Source organism: Rhincodon typus, chromosome 3, assembly GCF_021869965.1.
Source record: "Rhincodon typus isolate 14 chromosome 3, sRhiTyp1.1, whole genome shotgun sequence".
Classification (NCBI taxonomy): Eukaryota; Metazoa; Chordata; class Chondrichthyes; order Orectolobiformes; family Rhincodontidae; genus Rhincodon; species Rhincodon typus.
Window position 1 is genome coordinate 61,391,127 of NC_063334.1, and position 19,474 is coordinate 61,410,600.

Below are 19,474 nucleotides of genomic sequence, written 5' to 3' on the forward strand. Positions count from 1 at the left end.
CTAGATCCTGATTGCACCAAGTGGCTGACTGACCATGGCCAAACAAACACACGTGCACCCCCGACCCCACACTGGACTGAGGCTGGATGAAGTCCTTGACTGACTGTGGCAGCAGCTCTTACTGACCATAGTTCCCCTTTACTCAATGAAGATTACTCCCCTTAGATGTTCAGACATGTCCATTTGGTTGAAGGACGTACAATGTATTCGTCAGGTAAGTTAATGGCACATGCCAAAGATGTGACATTGACGGAGCTCAATGCTGTACACCATGTCTATACCCTTGACTGTTCAGGACTGTCAACCATGCCGAAATACCTTACTTTCTGAATGTGCTATAAGGCAAGGCAAAACAGAACTAATGTAAGCCTGTAAGTACTGTATGAAGAGGCAATGCACAAAAAGGCAAGAAAAGATGCAATGAGCGTCCAGTAATAGCAAAGTGAGTGAAAACAGAAAAGAAAGCAAACAAGCTAAGAGCCCTGAGATCCACCCTGTTTCGATACATTAGATGACCAAGTAGTCTGGTAGTAGCATTGCAATGTAAAGTGTCAGTGTGCAGTATTGAAGTTCTGAAGTGTATTACAAGTATTATAACTTTTATAAGTTAGTCCAGGATATGCCATAGTGTTGTGGTGAGGCTGGTGTTTTGCCAATGCTGAGTTCCATGATCAGAACTTGTATGTGTCCATGAAGCTTGCCCGGAGATGTTGGGAAATAATGACCAACATGGAGACCTGGAGAAAATATCATTTAGTTTCTTACCAGTACCTGACAGAATAGCAAACTGCAAATAACTGTGACAAGATCAGCTAATATGCTCACCGCTCACTAGGGAGGGTCCCTTTTAGAAGGTTGTAAAGTGAAGAGTGGGGATATATAAATAATTCTATTCAATATTAATATGAATGGACATATCGGTCTTTTCTCATCTCGTGTAAGTGTTAATGTATTTAAAGTAAGAATAGAAATTGTTAAAAAAAGATGTATTTTAAATCTTACCTTAAAAAATGTATCTTGACATAGTAACACACTGTTTGGAAAAGCCTTCTTAAGTTTGCACGCAAGTGTAGTTTTTCCGCCATTTGTGATTCTGAATTTTAAAAATACAACAATTTCATACTTATTTTTTATTCATCAGCATGGTCTGCATTTGTTGCCCACCCTGATTTCCCATGAACTCAGTGGCTCGCTAAGCCATTTCAGGGCAGTTAAGAATGGTGTCATGTGTAGGTCAGACTCAGTAAGGATGATAGACTTTCTTCTTCGAGGACATTAATGAGCCAGATGAGCTTTGACAACAATTCATGATAGGCGCATCATTACCATTACTGAGACGAGTTTCTATCAGCTGCCATGGTGCAATTTGAACTCATGAAGTCAAGGATTAGCCTGAGCTTCTGCATCACTCAACCAGACACCAATTGTATATTGCGATAAGATAATACTTTGCAAACTTGCATCAATGGTCTAGAGTGCCATAACGCATCAAAATAACTAAACGTTGTAATAGAAGTGCACTTTCACAATTTACAAAGATAATTTACGGCACTTCTGCTCCAGATGACTCCTCCATTGCAATGGTGGCTCTCATTCCCACCATATCCCCATCCCATTCTCATCTCGGTCAGGTATTACCTGGAGCTGCATTGGGATTCTCATGTGACACCCCACAGCTTGCAAAAATAAGACTGTAGCTTCTAGCAATTTAGTAGTAACATGGTTACTATTACTTAAATCAAATTTTTATTCTAGATTTATTAATTTACTTTCAAATTTCCATTTCCTGTGGTGGGATTTAAACTCATCTCTCATTAGTCTATGATTTTGGCTTTCTAAGCTAGTAATGTATGTTATGGTTCCCCAGATGTTTTTAAGGCACTAGTACTTCACTTTTTTTTTCTCCCCATAGATCCAAGGCTGCTTAGAACAGATATACATGATTTGGTTGTGGGGACCAGTTGTCATATTTCCAAACTTGCTGCTGACACCAAACTGGGCGGGCATGGAGTTAGAAGGCAGTTACATTGAGGTTTCAAAAAGACTTACATAGGTTAAATGAATAGGCAAGAACATGGCAGCTAAGTTTCATGTGTAACCAGCACTGAATCTAGGAGTTCTTCACATATCCTAAAGCAATGTGGTAGTTTACAGATTTTAGTACTGAACTACAAACAGATGCTACTGGTTCATCTTCAATCAATCAGGGAATTTACGCACTTGCATATGAAGAATGACTCTTAAGGCTGTGCAATTTTTATAAAGCTCTAACTGGCTCACAAGTGTTCTTCAGGGAATGGAACCTTCCAACCACATCAGACCTTGTCCACATATGACTCCAGTTATAAGATATAGGAGCAGGTATAGACCATTTGAATTTTTGAGCCAGCTCTGTCATTCAACATGATCATGATTGATCTTCTAAGCCAATGCAACCTTTCTACACTGTCCACATTCGTTTAGAATCTAAAGATATATTGATCTCTGGTTTGAATATGTTCATTCATTGAAGATCCACAAATCTCTGAAGTAGAGAATTTAAATATCCATGACATTTTGAGTGAAGAAATTTTTCTTCATTTCAGTCCTAAATGGCCAACCCTTTATTGGGAGTCAGGCCAACTTTCCTCAATCTCAATATGGAAATCCAGACCTCGTCTATTCAATCTCTTCTTGTTTCTCTAATTGCTTCCTGTTCCTGCACTTTAACTTTCCATGGTTTTTGTAGAAGAATATCCAGATCCCTCTCAATTCCAATATTTAAATAAGATTTTTTTTATTTTGATTGATTATTAGCAGCCTCAGCGAAATCCTGGAAAGGCACTCTAAAATTACAAAACACAAAAAGACCTAAGGCAACTGATGAGGACAATATAGAATAACAACTGCAGCTTTGTCAATGATTTGCCTGCCATCACTGCCAATTTGGGAGTGCAGAGTCAGGAAAATTCTTGATAATGAAATTATTTATGATAAATGTGAGGTTATCAACTTTGGTGGCAAATACAGGAAGGCAGATTATTATCTAAATGGTGATATATTGGGCAAAGGAAAGGTGCAACGAGACCTGGGTGTCCTTGTACTCCAGTCACTGAAAGTAACATACAGATGCAGCATGCAATGAAAAAGTTAATTGGTAAGTTGGCTTTCATAGTGAGAGGATTTGAGTACTGTAGCAGGGATATCCTGCTGCAATTGTACAGGGCCCTGATTGAGACCGGACCTGGAATATTGTGTGCAGTTTTGGTCTCCTTTTCCAACAAAGGATAATCTGGCCATGGATAAGTATGACAAAGATTTACCAGTCTGATTCCTGGGATGACAGAACTGAAGTATGAAGAGGGACTGTATTGGTTAGGGCTATACAGGTGAGGTGCTGGAAGACTGGATGTTGGCTAACGTGGTGCCACTATTTAAGAAAGGTGGTAAGGAAAAGCCAGGGAACTATAGACTGGTGAGCCTGACATTGGTGGTGAGCAAGTTGTTGGAGAGGATTTGCAAGTATTTGGAAAGGCAAGGACTGATTAAGGATAGTCAACATGCCTTTGTGTGTGGGAAATCATGTCTCATTAACTTGGCTGAGTTTTTTCATAGAATCATAGAATCCCTACAGTGTGGAAATAGGCCATTCGGCCCACCAGTCCACACCGCCCCTCCGAACAGCATCCCACCCAGACCCATTCCCCTATCCTTTCCCTGTAACCTGGTATTTCCCATGTCTAATCCACCTAATTTACACACCCCTGGACACTTCAGGCAATTTAGCATGACCAATCCATCGAACCTGCACATCTTTGGATTGTTGGAGGAAACCGGAGCTCCCAGAGGAACCCACGCAGTCCCGGGGAGAATGTGCAAACTCCACACAGACAGTCATCCAAGGGTGGAATCGAACCCGGTTCCCTGGCACTGTGAGGCAGCAGTGCTAACCACTGAGCCATCGTGCCGCCCCCAAGAAAATAACAAAGAGGACTGATGAGGGCAGAGCGGGGGATGTGATCTGTATGGACTTCAGTAAGGTGTTCGACCAGATTCCTCATGGTAGTCTGGTTAGATCACAAGGTTAGGAATACAGGGAGAACTAGCCATTTGGATACAGAACTGGCTCGAAGGTAGAAGATAGATGGTGGTGGTGGAGGGTTGTTTTTCAAACTGGAGGCCTGTGACCAGCGGTGTGCCACAAGGATCGGTAGTGGGCCCACTACTTTTCGTCATTTATATAAATGATTTGGATGTGAACACAGGAGATATGGTTAGTAAGTTTGCAGATGACACCAAATTGGAGGTATAGTATAGGAAGGATGTTGTGAAACTTGAAACGGTTCAGAAAAGATTTATAAGGATGTTGCCAGGCTTGGAGGGTTTAAGCTACAGGGAGAGGCTGAATAGACTGGGGTTATTTTCCCTGGAACATCGGAGGCTGAGGGGTAACCTTTTCGAGGTTTATAAAATCATGAAGGGCATGGATAGGGTAAATAGACAAGGTCTTTTCCCCAGGGTAGGGGAATCCAAAAGTGAAAGGGGAAAGATTTAAAAGGGACATAAGGGGCAACCTTTTCACGCAGAGGGTCAGGAATGTATGGAATGAGCTGCCAGAAGAAGTGGTGGAGGCTGGTACAATTACAACATTTAAAAGGCATCTGGATGGGTATATGAATAGGAAGGGTTTAGTGGGATATGGGCCAAATGCTGGCAAACAGGACTATATTTATTTAGGATATCTGGTCAGCATGGACGAGTTGGACTGAAGGGTCTGTTTCCCTGTTGTATATCTCTGACTCTATATCACTACAGTTGAGAAGAATGAGGGGGAAATCTCATAGAAACCTATTAAATTGTAACACGACTAGACAGGAGAAATGCAGGAAGGACGTTCCTGATGACTGGAGAGTCCAGAGTCAGGGATCACAGTCTAAGGGCAGGCCATTTAGGACTGAGATGAGGAGAAATTTCCTGACTCAGAGATTGGTGACCCTGTAGAATTTTCTGCCATAGAAAGCAGTTGAGGCCAAAACATTGAATGTTTTCAAGAAGAGACAGATTTAGTTCTTTAGGCTAAAAGGATCATACAGTTTGGGGCAAAAGTTGGTATAGGATACTGAGTAGGATGATCAGCCATGACCATATTGAATGGGCGAGCAGGCTCAAAGGGCTGAATGGCCTATTCCCATTCCTATTTTTCTTTGCTTCTATGGTGAAAGTTTGTGAAAGCATCATGCAACCCAATACAACGATAACACTCAGGTTTATGCCAACAGATAGCGTGAAATCGAAAGGACTGATCTTTTTTATGTTGTTAATGGTCAAGGTATTTAAATCCCTTGACAGCCTGACAGTGTTATGACCAGGCACAAAGAGATGGAACAGTATTTCTGTTCATCCCTCCTGGTTTGATTGTAAAGGTGTTTTTAATATTTGAAATTTAGATGTGCCAATCCATCGTATGCACCTCACAGATAAAAACAGAAAATGCAGGAGAAACTCAGCAGGTCTGGAAGCTCCTGTGGAAAGAAAAACAGGGTTAAACTTTTGAGTCCAAGTTGTCTCTTTTGTTTTGTAACTGAATTCTTGGAACACATTTTCATGATCACAGCTTTACAGTTCAATTGAGCTTGAACTTCCCTGCACAGCCTGACAGTACCAAAGAGTTTATCACCTTTTACACACTTATGTCTACTTTTAATAATTGGAAAGCATTCTTGATCTCTCCTAAAGAGCATATTACTTCTCTCAAAGGTTTCCCTGAATCTATCCAAAAGCGTACCCTACTTATCCAAAGAACTCCAGCAGATTTCAATCTTCTTCTGAAAGGTTTAGAGCTTAAGGGCAGCAACACCAAAGCAGATGCCTCCTTAAACTAGTACAATCTGTCCCCATTTTCCCTTCCCCAAAACTGATGGATGCCGGGTTCAATGGCAGGACTTCTGAGAAGTGGGGCTCTGTTGCTATTTAGACTAAGCCAAAAACCTTCTCCATTTTTACAAAGCTTCAAGCCAAAATCTAAAAGCACTAAGAAGTCTCCCTCTAGCACTGTCAATACTGGTATGTAAGTTCAATGCCAGGGTAGTTAAAGCAAAGAAGGATTGTTTTCTTTCTGAAGCAACAACATCAGTAGCAATAAATTTTAGAATCTAGTGGACAACCAGATACTAATAAGGAAGGAAGGAAAGCTAAGCTTTGAGACAGAAACTGTATACAACAGTAACTACTTTATATGGACCACTGAATTTGATTTTCAATGGTTCATCTTGTAATGGTAACAATACTTATATTTCACCTCCCACTTGAAACACTCGGTTTGCTGGACTGTTATCTGCCCATTCTTTCATTTTCGCCTGTGAAATTTTGAAATGTTCTGTGCCACTCTATATGCTCCTTGTGAGTCTTTCTAGAAACATGGACATGTAATCCAATTTTGAAGTTTACCTTTTTCATTTAAGAACTTGTCCCTAATTAATTTTAACAGCACTCTAATCTCATGACCATAAACCAATTCAAATGAACTAAATCCCGTAGATTTATTTCGTGAATCTCTGTTCGCAAATAATAAAATATCTAATCCTTTCTCCAATCCTGTAGGTATTTGTAACAGTATGCCTTAATCATGATTTGAAAGTCTGTTACCTACCCAAAGCTCCCTATATTTGCAGATGATAAACTGTTCACTTCGATGAAGTGAACCGTGAATGACTTCCTGGAAAACAGTCTGTATCTCAACTGTTAATCTATAACAAGTAAAAACTGTGTTAACTTTTCCATTACCATGACAGCTGTACTCATCCTTAAAGAAATGACCTCTGGGTATCAAGTTGTCATTTCCATAATTATGAGGATATAGTGATGTTCTACTTTTGTTTTTGATTCAACACAGCACACCAACACTCAAGTAAATGATTCTTCAAAAACTGGTGTCAGTATCAAAAGTGCAGAACAGATTACATGTTGAAGTTTTCCTAACACGAAACATGTTTGACATGTTCTGCAGAACTGCACATCTTTATTAAATCTGCCCACATAAAATACCCATTTTTTGAAGACTGGGTTTTCTGTGTGTATCTGTATATGCAACCTGTTATAAGAATTTTACGTGCTACCTTCAGCAACCTGGGTGGGACCATTATAACTAGAAAGACTGACAGCAAAAGTTTCTACAAATATATAAAACGAAAAAGAGTGGCTAATGTAAAGATTGGTCCTATAGAAGATGAGAAGGGGGATTTAAGAATGGGAAATGAAGAAAAGCCAAGGCATTGAACAGGTATTTTTTTTGTCGGTCTTCACAGTGGAGGACATGAATAACATGCCAGTAATTGATGACAAGGAGACTAAGGTAGGTGAGGTTCTAGAAACAATCATTATCACGAAAGTGGTAGTGTTGGGCAAGATAATGGAGCTAAAGGTAGACAAACCTCCTGGCCCTGATGGAATGCATCCTAAGATAATAAAAGGATGGTGGGAGAAAAAGCAAATGTGCTCATGGTAATTTTTCTGGAGTCTGGGGCAGTTCCAGCAGATTGGAAAATAGCAAATGTGATGCCACTATTTATAAAAGGGGGTAGACAAAAGATGGGGAATTATAGACCGGTTAGCTTAACTTCTGTAGTGGGGAAAATGCTTGAATCTATCATCAAGGAAGAAATAGCAAGACATCTAGCTAGAAATTGTCCCACTGGGCAGATGCAGCATGGGTTCATGAAGGGCAGGTCATGTTTAACTAATTTGCTGGAATTCCATGAAGACATTATGAGCGCAGTAGTCAATGGGGACCCAGAAGATATGGTGTATCTGTATTTCCAAAAGACATTTGACAAGGTGCCGCACAAAATAAAGGTACATGGCATTACAGGCAATGTATTAGCAGGGATAGAGGATTAGTTAACTAACAGGAAGCAACAGTGGGGATAAATGAATGCTTTTCAGATTGGCGATCAGTGACTAGTGGTGTGTCTCAGGGATCAGTGTTGGGACTGCAATTGTTTACAATTTACATAGATGATTTGGAATTGGGGACCATGCGTAGTGTGTCAAAGTTTGCGGATGACACTAAGATGAGTGGTTGAGCGAAGTGTGCAGAGGACTCTGAAAGTTTGCAGAGGAATACAGACAGTTTTAAGCAAGTGGGCAAAGGTCTGGTAGATGGAGTACAATGTTGATAAATGTAAAGTCATCCATTTTGGTAGGAATAACAGTAAAAAGGACTATTATTTTAACAGTAAAAAATTGCAGCATGCTGCTGTGCAGAGGGACCTAGGTGTCCTTGTGCATGAAGCACTGAAGATTGGTTTGCAGGTACAACAGGTAATTGAGAAGGCAAATGGAATTTTGTCCTTCATTGCTAGAGGGATTGAGTTTAAAAGCAGGGAAGTTATGTTACAGCTGTATAGGGTGCTGGTGAGGCCACACCTGGAGTACTGCGTGCAATTTTGGTCTCCTTACTTGAGAAAAGATGTACTGGCACTGGAGGGGGTGCAGAGGAGGTTCATGAGGTTGATTCTAGAGTTGACAGAGTTGGCTTATGAGGAGAGACTGAGTAGACTAGGACTGTACTCGTTGGAATTTAGAATAATGAGGGAGGATCTTACAGAAACATATAAAGTTATGAAGGGAACAGATAAGATAGAAGCAGGGAGGATGTTTGCACTGGCATGTGAAACTAGAACAAGAGGCCATTGCCTCAAAATTAGGGGGAGCAGATTTAAGACTGAACTGAGGGGGAACTTCTTCACCCAAAGGGTTGTGAATCTGTGGAATTCCCTACCCAGTGAAGTAGTTGAGGCTTCTTCATTAAATGTTTTTAAAGCTAAGATAGATAATTTTTTGAACAGTAAAGGAATGAAGGATTATGGTGTGAGGATGGGTGAGTGGAGCTGAGGCCACCATAAAATTAGCCATGATTTTATTGAATCGCGGAGCGAGCTCGAAGGGCTGGATGGCCTACTTCTGTTCCTGGTTCTTACGTTTGTCTGGAGGTCTGTGAGGATGCTTCCATTTCCTTATTAAAACTGTTTTTCTTATGACAGCACCCTGGAACCCCTTCAACGTTGGTTTCAGTGTGAGTGTCTTTGTTAACTTAATTAACTCTGGAGTTGCTTCCTGAGCCTCAAATAATGAAGACATGCCAAACATGTCTTCTGAACTATCTGCATTTTTAAATAAAATTTTAACTAACCTACAACCTGGTCGTGGTTTTACTATGATCTCTGATGATGGACTTTGCTCTGATCACCACACAAGATGGAAAAATACCCAAAACTTGTTCCTGCAACTGTTCCATTTCTTTTGCCTCAACTGGACTTTCTGTAACTATAAGCGAAGTTACGACTTTGATTCCTGCCAAAGCATTTCCCAGTTATAAGTCAACTCTATCAACACAAATTTCTTAACTAACCCAACTACCACTAGTCCAGACACCAAGTCTCACTCCAATTGGACCCTGTACAATGGAACTGGGATATACACCACATCTATCCTATTTACCAACACTTTGCTTTCAATGAACTATCTGGAGGAAAACTTAATCCTTCTCCAGCAAGGGAGTTTGAGTAGCCCTTGTATTACTCAAAATAATTATGGGCTTGGATTCTTCCTTTGAAGAAAAAGGGGTTATCTTCTCTTTAGATAAAAACCCTTCATATCTTTCATTTAACCTATGTTTTTAAATTCTCTGAAGTTTCATACATGGCTTCACCTTGTTATCCTTTTATCCATCTATAAAGTTTACTTTACTTAACCTTTTTGAATTCTGCAGCTTCCTTAAATTCTAGAACCTTTGCCTATATATCTCAGGCACTGACTTGTAGGCAGCCAACATAGTTTGTTACACTGCATCCTAATCCTGAGAAATTTCATCTAACAGTAAAACATAAACTAACCATTGTGGACAGCCCCAAGTGGTGCTCGCAATGATAGCTGCTGGTAACGCAGCTGCCAAAGGCACAGGATAGCCATGAGACCTGGGTCACAGTTCAGTGAAAAGGGGATGGAAGTCATCAGGAAGAGGTCACTGACTGGGGAGTGTAAAGGGGGTGGTTGTAGGAAATGGAGTGGAGGGTTTTCAGTCATTCAGTAGTTCCAATGCCATGTCTCTCTATCAGACATGAACAAGCAAAACCTCTCCCTTCCCATTCTGCTAAACCACAAGCCCTGGGATGACTCTTTGGGCTTCTCATGTGGTGACTGCTGCACCCATTGCTGGTTGAATAACAGCTATGGCCGGATTAGATCCTTAAATTGACATTTAAGAAACTTTATTTGACAGAAGCAGGGGAAGTGGAGTCTCCAAAGTGCATCCTCTATCCTGCCTCAAAACACGTCTGGTAAGAGGGCATTAGATTCCACCTGATTTTCCGATTGCAAGTAAGCCTAGATTCTGGCCATAAACATAAGATACATACTAACCAATCCAGTAAAGAGTTTAGAAAAAAACTTCTTTATCCAGAGCGCAGTTAAAATATGGAACTAGTGACCACATGTAGTTGAGGCTATGAGTACTGATGTATTTAAAATAGAAAGTATTAGGTAGACAAGAAAAGAACAATACGTTGATGGGGTTAAATGAAGAAAGGTGAGAGGAGTACTATACGTACTTGTATAAACCTCTTCGGCCTGTTTCTATTTTGGTTAGCTCAGTTGGCTGGACAGCTGGTTTACAGTGCAGAGTAATGCCAGCAGCAAGGGATCAATTCCCTATCAGCTGAGGTTAGCATGAAGGTCCCACCTTCTCAACCTGGCCCCTCACCTGAGACATGGAGACCCTCAGGATAAACTCACCACCAGATATCTCTCTCAAACAAGAGAACAGACCTTTGGTCCACTACTTTACCTCATTTTGTGACAAGTTGCAAGTAATAATTCTAACTTTGAAAAAAAAAGTTGCTGTGAGAATAGTTTCATCTTATGAATACAGGGAAAGTAAACTCAGAAACATATCATTTCATCATGTACAGCAGCAAAGTCAGTAACAGTAATTTAAATTCACTTGTACTTACCCTCCGATTCCAACAATAAGTTTTCTCATTTTGACTTTCAAATGGACGTTGCATCAATCTTGCTACAGAATTCAGAAAATAGCAGTACACAAATCCTCCTGACACACAAAACAAATGGATATTTATGCTCATGCATTTGTGCAAGGTTCAATGACATTGAGTTGAGTCGTCAACAATCTGTTACTTTTTCACTTCTTACTTCCTTTATCTTAGAGTGCTCAATCAGTGGTACACAAGTGTTTAATTTTGCTATCATACCTATTACATGGTGTTTTATCAAGTGCATTTTGAATACATGTATACATAGCACTCCTCATCAACTCAATCTGCGATTTCATGTAAGAATTTAATCGAGTCAACCAAAAATATTTTTCATTAAAAAAAATCCGTGTTGACTTCCATTTATTAGCGCATACTTTTCCAATGCCAATTAATCTTGTCTTGGATTTTTGTTTCTAAAAGCTGCTTCATCACGTCTTAGTTGCCAGAGTTTATTCCTCTCCTCAGTTTCAACCAGGGTGTAGCATCTGCAATCTTCCAGTACTTACATCACTCTCATTTCCAAGAATTTAAAGGACAGTATTAAAGACACTATAATTCACAACCTTAGGTCCCTTAGGATGAAACTTATCCAGACTTTCCACTTACCAACCTGTTAATTATCTCCTCTTTATTTTTCTGCTATTCATTCTCACGCAACCTCCTACTTCACTGTTACATTGGTAACATCCTCTTCCAGTAAAGGTGCAAACACTCACTAAATGGGCTGGATTTTATGGGACAGTGCAATTTCACCACCAACTCCCCAGCTAAAAGATCAGGGATCCTGCCTATGTATGTTCTGCAGCAACTTTACAGTGGGAGTAGCATTAATTGCTTTATAGGCAACTTCTGCCCCAACTTTGGGAGCAGTTTCTGCCAATCTATCAGATGTCTGCAACTCAATAGGCTTGGCAGCACCAGCAGGGTGGTGGCCACTTGTTGGAGTGTAGGTAGTTTCAAGTGCTGTGGAGCAAGGTTAGTTCAGGGCTGAAGGCAAATGGAAAGTCTGGTTAAGTTTCATCCGAAGTTACTGAGGGACCTAAGATTGTGAACTATAGTGACTTTAGTACTAACCTTTAAATTCTCGGAAATGAGAGTGATGTAACTACTGGAAGATTGCAGATGCTAGGCTAGGACAATTTTAGGTCCTTGAGTAAACCATTAATTTGCCTCTTACAAAACTTGACTTAAGCCTAGGGCTGCCAGAGGGTTTGGATATGGGCAGGAAAACGAGTCACAGAATTGAACATGCTTCCCTATTTTCAAACCAGCAGAGGGACATAAAAAACAGTCCAGCTTCTCAGTTATGCATTCAGTTTACACAATCATGTCTCTTTTTCATTACCATTGGATGTCCTTATCTTAAATTGCACCATCCCATCAAATAGTCTCACTAGTGAGTGATTTTTGATTTCTACCATGACAGTATGAACAGATAACAGTTTTGACAAGGATTGCTTTAGGGGTTGCATGATACGGCGCAACTCATCCCTAGTGCTTGAGTCTAAATTTAAATTAGACTGCAAGGATGAATCAGTGATCTTAAGACCATATCATTGAAGTATCCATATAAAACACAAATGGTACAAAATTACAATATTCACTCAAGGGAAATCACAATGTTGGCTAGTAATGGGATTAAAACTAAATTTTTGAGGCAGGGTCAGTGCATTCTGTTGACAACGAGTCGATAGAGCATTTTTAGCACCAATCCCATCTTACATTTGATCTCAGGCTCTTTAAAGTTTGTGCAACAAAAGATTATGCAAAAATGTTTTTTTTTAACTGAGGAGTGGCAACGCACCTTCAAGTGTGCAACATCTTTTTCAAAATCCATAAAATGGCAAGGGTTTTGCTGGTCTGAATGATGGTACTGTAACAGAAAACACTGCACTTTTATTTTCATGAGATCAGATGTAAAGTATTCCAAATATACAAACCCTCCTAACAGGTTTTCTGAAAATGATCTCCCATGTGTTCTATTTTGTACATCAGATTCATTTATTTTCTAATCAGAAATATCTAATGCAAGATGTCAACATTTTTCTTGTTTTTCTATGACCTCCAAGGCTACTGTTATTCATTGGCTTGTCTCTTGTGCTGTCAACTCAGGCTGACATCAAAACAACCCAACAAGAATGGCAAACAACCTTTGACATTAGACAAAGTAATTGGGTCAGTAATTAATTAAAGATAACTTAGGAATTTAAATCATCCTGAGAACACAGGGATAGCTGAAGTTCATTATGAGTATCTGTTAATCTATTTATAATTCCATACTTCTGACAAATCATTGTCTCCCTGGTATTTTTGTCAGATCATACAGATTAATTTTCTGTATTGCCCTTTGTAGGTTCTATTTTGATCTTATGCTTTTACAATCAGAAATTTTTGGCTATTTTCATTTTGAATAAATTCGTGATGCATATCAGTGCACCCTGTACAATTTTTGACATTTTAAAGTTGTACAAAGTAGGTGGTATCATATAAGATAATTGAAAATATATGAGTTCCTGCACCACAATAATCAATTTATATTCACTTTCAGTTGTAATTATCATTTTACCAATAATTGAGTGTCAACTATTAGGGCACTAATTGAATGGGTTGGATATGACATGGTTTTCGTGTACAGGATATAGCTGGGCAATCATCCACTTGTCATGTACATACCAATGTTAGTGTTGTACTGGAACACCTTGGCTAGGAGCGTGGCAAGTTCTGGAGCACAAGTCTTTAGTACTGTTGCCAGAAGGTTTATTGGGCCCATAGCCTTTGCAGTATCCAGTACCAACAAACGTTTCTTGATACCATGTGGAGTGAACTCAATTGGCCAAAGACTGGCAACTATGATGCTATGAACCTCTGGAGGAGTCAAAGATAGATCATCCAATTGGCACCTCTAGCTGAAGATAATTGTGAATTCTTCAGCCTTATAGTTTGCACTGATGTGCTGCGTTCCCCCAACATTGAGGACGGGGGTATTTGTCAAGCATCCTCCTCCAACGAGATGTTATTTTTTCATTCATTCATCCGATGAGGGTGTTGCTGGCTAGGCCAGCATTTATTGCCCATCTCTAATTGCCCAGTGGGTAGATAAGAGTCAACCACATGTAGGCCAGACCAGGTAAAGATGGTATTTTCCTTCTCTAAAGGGCATTAGTGAACCAGATAGATTTTTCCCAAAATCAACACGAGATTCATGGTCATCATTAGACTCTTAATTTCAGTTTTTTATTGAATTCAAATTCCACCATCTGCCGTGGTAGGATTTGAAGCTCGGTCCCCAGAACATTATTTGGGTCCAGATTAATTGTTCACCACCTTTCACAACTGGATGTGGCAGGACTACAGAGTTTAGATCTGATCAATTGGCTGAGGAATTGCTGAGCACTATCACCTGCTACTTATGTTGTTTGGCGCACAAGTCATTTTTTTTGTAGCTTCACCGGGTTGACACTACAATTATAGGTATGCCTGCTGCTGTTCCTGGCATGCCCTCCTGCACTCTTCACTGAATCAGGGTTGACCCCTGGCTTGATGGTAATTAACCTGGACCCAGATAGAGTGTGGGATATGTTGGGCCATGAGGTTCAGAATGTGTTGGAGTTTGATTCTCCTGCTGCTGATGGCTTATGACGCCTTATGAATGTCAAGTCTTGTGTCGCTAGATCTGTTTGAAGTCTATTCCATTTAGCTCAATCATAGTGCCACACAACTCAATGTAAGGAATTCTCAAAGTGAAGGCAGGACTTGATCTCCTTAAGGTCTGTGCAGTAGTCACACTTAGCAATACTGTCAAAGACAAATGCATTTGCGGCAGACAAATTAGTAAAGATAAGGTCAAGGTTCTCTCTAGTTGGTTCTTTGACCGCCTACGGCAGACCCAGTCCAGCAGCGATGTCCTTTAGGACTCAGACAGTTCAATCAGCCGTACTGCTGCTGAGCGACTCTTGATGGTGAACATTGATATTCCCCCAACCAGAGTCCATTCTGTGGCCTGCCACCCTCAGTGCATCCAAGTGGTGTTCAATATGGAAGAGGGCTGATTTACCAGCCAAGTGGGGTGGTAGTACGTGGCAATCAGCAGAAGGTTTCCTTGTTTGACCTGATGCCCTAAGACTCCATCGGGTTTAGAGTCAATGTTGAACACGATCATAGCAACTCGTTCATGACTGTATACCACTATGCTGCTGCATCTACTGCCCTGTCCTGCCATTGGGACAAGACATACCCAGAGATGATGATGTCTGGGACATTGCCTGTAAAGTATAATTCCATGAGAATGATTAATCAGACTGTTGCTTGACTCATAAGACAAGTCTTCCAATTTCAGCACAAGACTGCAGTGTTCTCAGGGCCGTGTTTGCGCCGTGGTTCTGGTGCCTAGATCGACAGGTGGTCTGTCCAGTTTCATTCCTTTTTTGAGACCTTCTGATTGTGGCTTGCTGGGCCATTTCAGAGGGCAACTATAAGTCAATCACACTGCTGTTGGTCTGGAGTCACAAGTAGGCCAGATCAGTTTCTATGAAGATACATTTCATCCCCAAATGGTATTAATGAACCAGATGAGTTTTTCCAACATAATTTCATGGTCATTATGAGATTTCTAATTGCAGGTATTTTTAAAATTGAATTCAAATTCCTCCATCGACCTTGCTGGGATTTGAAACAGAACATTACCGGTATTTCTGGATTACTAATCTAGCAATAATAACACTACGCCATCACCTCAAATATATTCATGTCCTTAGTATTCAACTCATCAAAAATGTTCCATCTCCATCATCAGAATATTGTGGTCATCACTCAGCAGTAAACTTTCTGAAATCTCTTCTTTCTCATCTTTATAAATCTTGTACCAGGCCCCACCAAATTTTCCAACCCTTCTCGTTGCCATGCAACCCTCCATTATTTGCTCCTATTCTCCCTCACAATGCTTCATACCATCCAACTTTTTAATCACTTATACAAATAATATCCTTCTAACCATCATGAATTTGACTTCAAACTTACAGTCTGATCAGTATAGAAACTGACACCTGGACCAAATTCAAGATTCTGGTTTTATTACATATTTTATACACATTATATAATTGCAAGACACAAACATATAAACAGAATACATATTACATAACTCACAAGAATTAGGCATGTAATCTCATGTGACATTCTAATGCAGTTGTGAGGGAATGCGGTATTGTTGGAGATGTCATATTCCAAATTAGATGCTAAATGTATATCCCTCATGCCATATGCACTCTTTTTCTTCTTCAGCTAACGCTCTAGTGCTTTTATTATCCATTGAATTTTGGCTTTGATTGCTCCTTTTCCCCTGTGGGCATATACATTGACTGGACATGAGCCATCCCTTTTCAAAGGCATCACATTGAAATGGTCTTTCCTGGCAATTGTCTGCTTCCAATTCTCATGGAACAAATTTACTTTGAAATCACCGCAATCTGTCCTCCTTCAATTAGTTTTTTTATATTCTAGGTTGCTTCTCGCCCATGGCTTAACATTTCCCAGGCGCTTGATCCAGCTTATTAGAAACAAATCAGCAATGCCTTTCCTCAATAAAAAAAAGCAAAATATTGTAAATGTCAGAAAGCTGAAATAAAAATGTAAAATTCTAGAAATCCTCAGCAGGTCAGGTAGGATTTATTTGTCGTGCTTTGTGCATTTACAAACATGCAATAAAAATCTACCTTCCACCTTATTGTACACTATCTTGGCCTGATTCCATCCAGTAGTTCCTATATTTTACTCTAAAGCTACCACAGCTCTCCCAATCCTTGGTACACAATGTTTCTCCTTACTAATACTAAACCTGATTATCATCCGCCAGTCAAGTTAAATTAAATGTCCCTAAAACAAGAGCAAACCAACCATGGGGACATTGGTCCTGACTTGTTTGAAGAGCAACTGTCTAGCTTCATCCCTCAAAACTGATCCAACGTCTCTGTAATGAAAAGTGCTCTCCTGCATCGTCTCTCCAGCCACATATTCACCTACTCCAAACTCTCATATTTCTTCTTGCTAGTGTGTGAATCAAGATAAATCTGGAAGTTGCTGTTTCTAACATCTTGCTTAATTATTATCTTTCCTTCCTCCCAAAGGTCAGGCTGCAGAAATTCTATTCCACTTTCTGCTTATGTCATTGGTACTGAAATGAGAACTGTCAGCTGTTCAGCCTCCTCCTTCAAAATTCCCTGCAACTGCACAGGACATCCTTGATTCTGGCGCCTTGGAGGCAACTTTCCATCCTGAAATCTCATCTGCACCTGCAGAAAAGCATGGCGGTTTCCCTAACTATAAAATTCACAATCATTATTGCTCTCCTGATCTTTCTGTTGTCTCCATGTACAGCTGAGCCATTCACGGTGCCATGGCCCTGGTTGTATTCTCTAAACGAACCCTCTTCTTCATTAGAACTCAATACTGGTTAGTGAGTGAATGTCTTTGGAAGACTATGACAATATCTGCCTGATCCTTTTCATCTGTTGGCTATGTCCCAGTACCTCATTGCCTGCACACTTTTAAATTGCAGGGCGAATGTGTCGCAAAATGTTATCACGACAGCATGAATGCACGACAGTGACCCCAGCTACTTCGCAACCTCTGAAGACTGAAACTGTAGCTTCCCGGATACCATCACTTCCTGCATGTGGTTACCTAGGACAAATGAAACGTCCTGGATTTCCCACATGATGCAGGATGAACATTCCACATGCGTAAAGCTGTCGCTGTATGTATTAAGCTATTAATTTATAGATAAATTGAAGTGTGAAAGAAAAAAAACTCACCATTTATTCAACTGCTTCTTCTCTTGTGCAGGATCATTTTGAGGTTCTACCGCTCTCCTTTGTGTTTCTGCTCTTTTAGTTCTCAACAGATGCTACAAATATAAAACACATAAAAATTTAGTACACTGACAATTCATTTATAAATCTGCCTTAAAAACCTCGGGTCCTTTTGCTGTTCTGGCATTAACATCATGTTTTGATTTCTGCGATGTGTAATTTGCTTTTCCTATCTCTGCTCTGTTCCTTCTCTTTTGTGTGCAATACTTCAGAAGGTACTTCACTGGCTATAAAGATCTATGGGATATCCGGAGGTTGCAAAGGGCACTGTTTAAATGCAAGTGTTTCTTCACATTTTAATATTTAATTTCTACTTGCTTTAAATCATAAATATTTAAAATTACATTAAATTGTTTAGGGGAAGATTTTACGTAACTTCTTCATGAATTATTTAAATTTATCTTTGACTGCTTCCCCATTGTCATCCCTTTATTCTCAACCGCTAGAGTAGATTCTCTTTCGAATATCGCCCTCCTCTTATTACCATGCACCTTATTCTCAACAATATTGTGACAGAGGAGCCATTGAGCACCATATGCAGTCACAGAGTCCCTTACCTCCAGGCAGCAAAAAGCCAAATTACTGATTTTAATTCTGAGTTCTGAAGAAGAGTCATGCTGACTTGAAATATTAACTTTGCTTCTTTCTCAATAGATCTGGTAGATCTGTTGAGTTTCTCCACTATTTTCTGTTTCATTTCAGATCTCCAATGTTTGCAATTCTTTGCTTTTATTTGCTAATTTATTCACTTTGACAAGATGGGTTGCACACAAAGCAGAGGGAGCACAGGACCATTCACCCCCAAAAATCACAGCAGAAAGAGCAGAGGACTGTTAAACCTCTGACAGTCAGTTGAAAGAGGCCAGAATTCAATCTCACTCAATTTCAGGTTAATTCATGAAATGAGACTTTACAAATGTACAGTTCCTTATTCTACAACCCACCAACAGTGTTTGTTTTGTGTGCACAAATAACTATAGATTAGATTTGCAAATTTGACATTAAGCACACAAGTCTCCTTTGTTATGGAAAAGAGGGCATGTAAAGTAGAAGTTTGCCCATCATTTTTAAATAATCAATTAACAAACTACTGAGCCTATCAAAGAGTTAATTGTAAGCATTTTCTCACTGCTCACTCCATTTATTGGTCATTGGATGGGAAAACATTTAGGAATGCTTTATGCCAGCTAATTTGATGCAATTTAAGAGTGAAAGAAATGGATTAGGAACAAAATTGTGGTTGTGAGTCACAGCAGAGGCTGCTGAAGGTGCCAATGACTGTGTATTTTCAACTTCATTTCATCATTGTTTTGAACCTGCCATGAGAAATAAAGTAGCCACAAAAAAGAAGGAGGGATTGAAAAGCCTTTAAATAGGTGGATGTGACTGACTTCCTCTTCACGATATAACCTCCATTCCAGTTGATGTCCCAGTCTTGAAATACTCTTTGACTGGAGGGTGCTTCATCATTGTACTTAAGTCAAATACATCAAAAAAAAGCAGAGATAGTAGGAACTGCAGATGCTGGAAAATCTGAGATAACAAGGTGTAGAGCTGGATGAACACAGCAGGCCGAGCAGG

The 19,474-nt window shown here is 39.9% G+C and overlaps 1 long non-coding RNA gene across 1 annotated transcript; it reads right to left on the reverse strand.

Moving 5' to 3' along the window:
* Positions 1–999: 999 nt before the first annotated feature.
* On the reverse strand, positions 1,000–17,932 carry LOC125482803. The gene is made up of 4 exons (XR_007261775.1): positions 17,837–17,932; positions 12,835–12,903; positions 10,989–11,086; positions 1,000–1,093 (listed from the first exon to the last, which is right to left on the reverse strand). It is a non-coding gene; the product is annotated as an uncharacterized LOC125482803 (long non-coding RNA).
* Between the last annotated feature and the right edge of the window lie 1,542 nt (positions 17,933–19,474).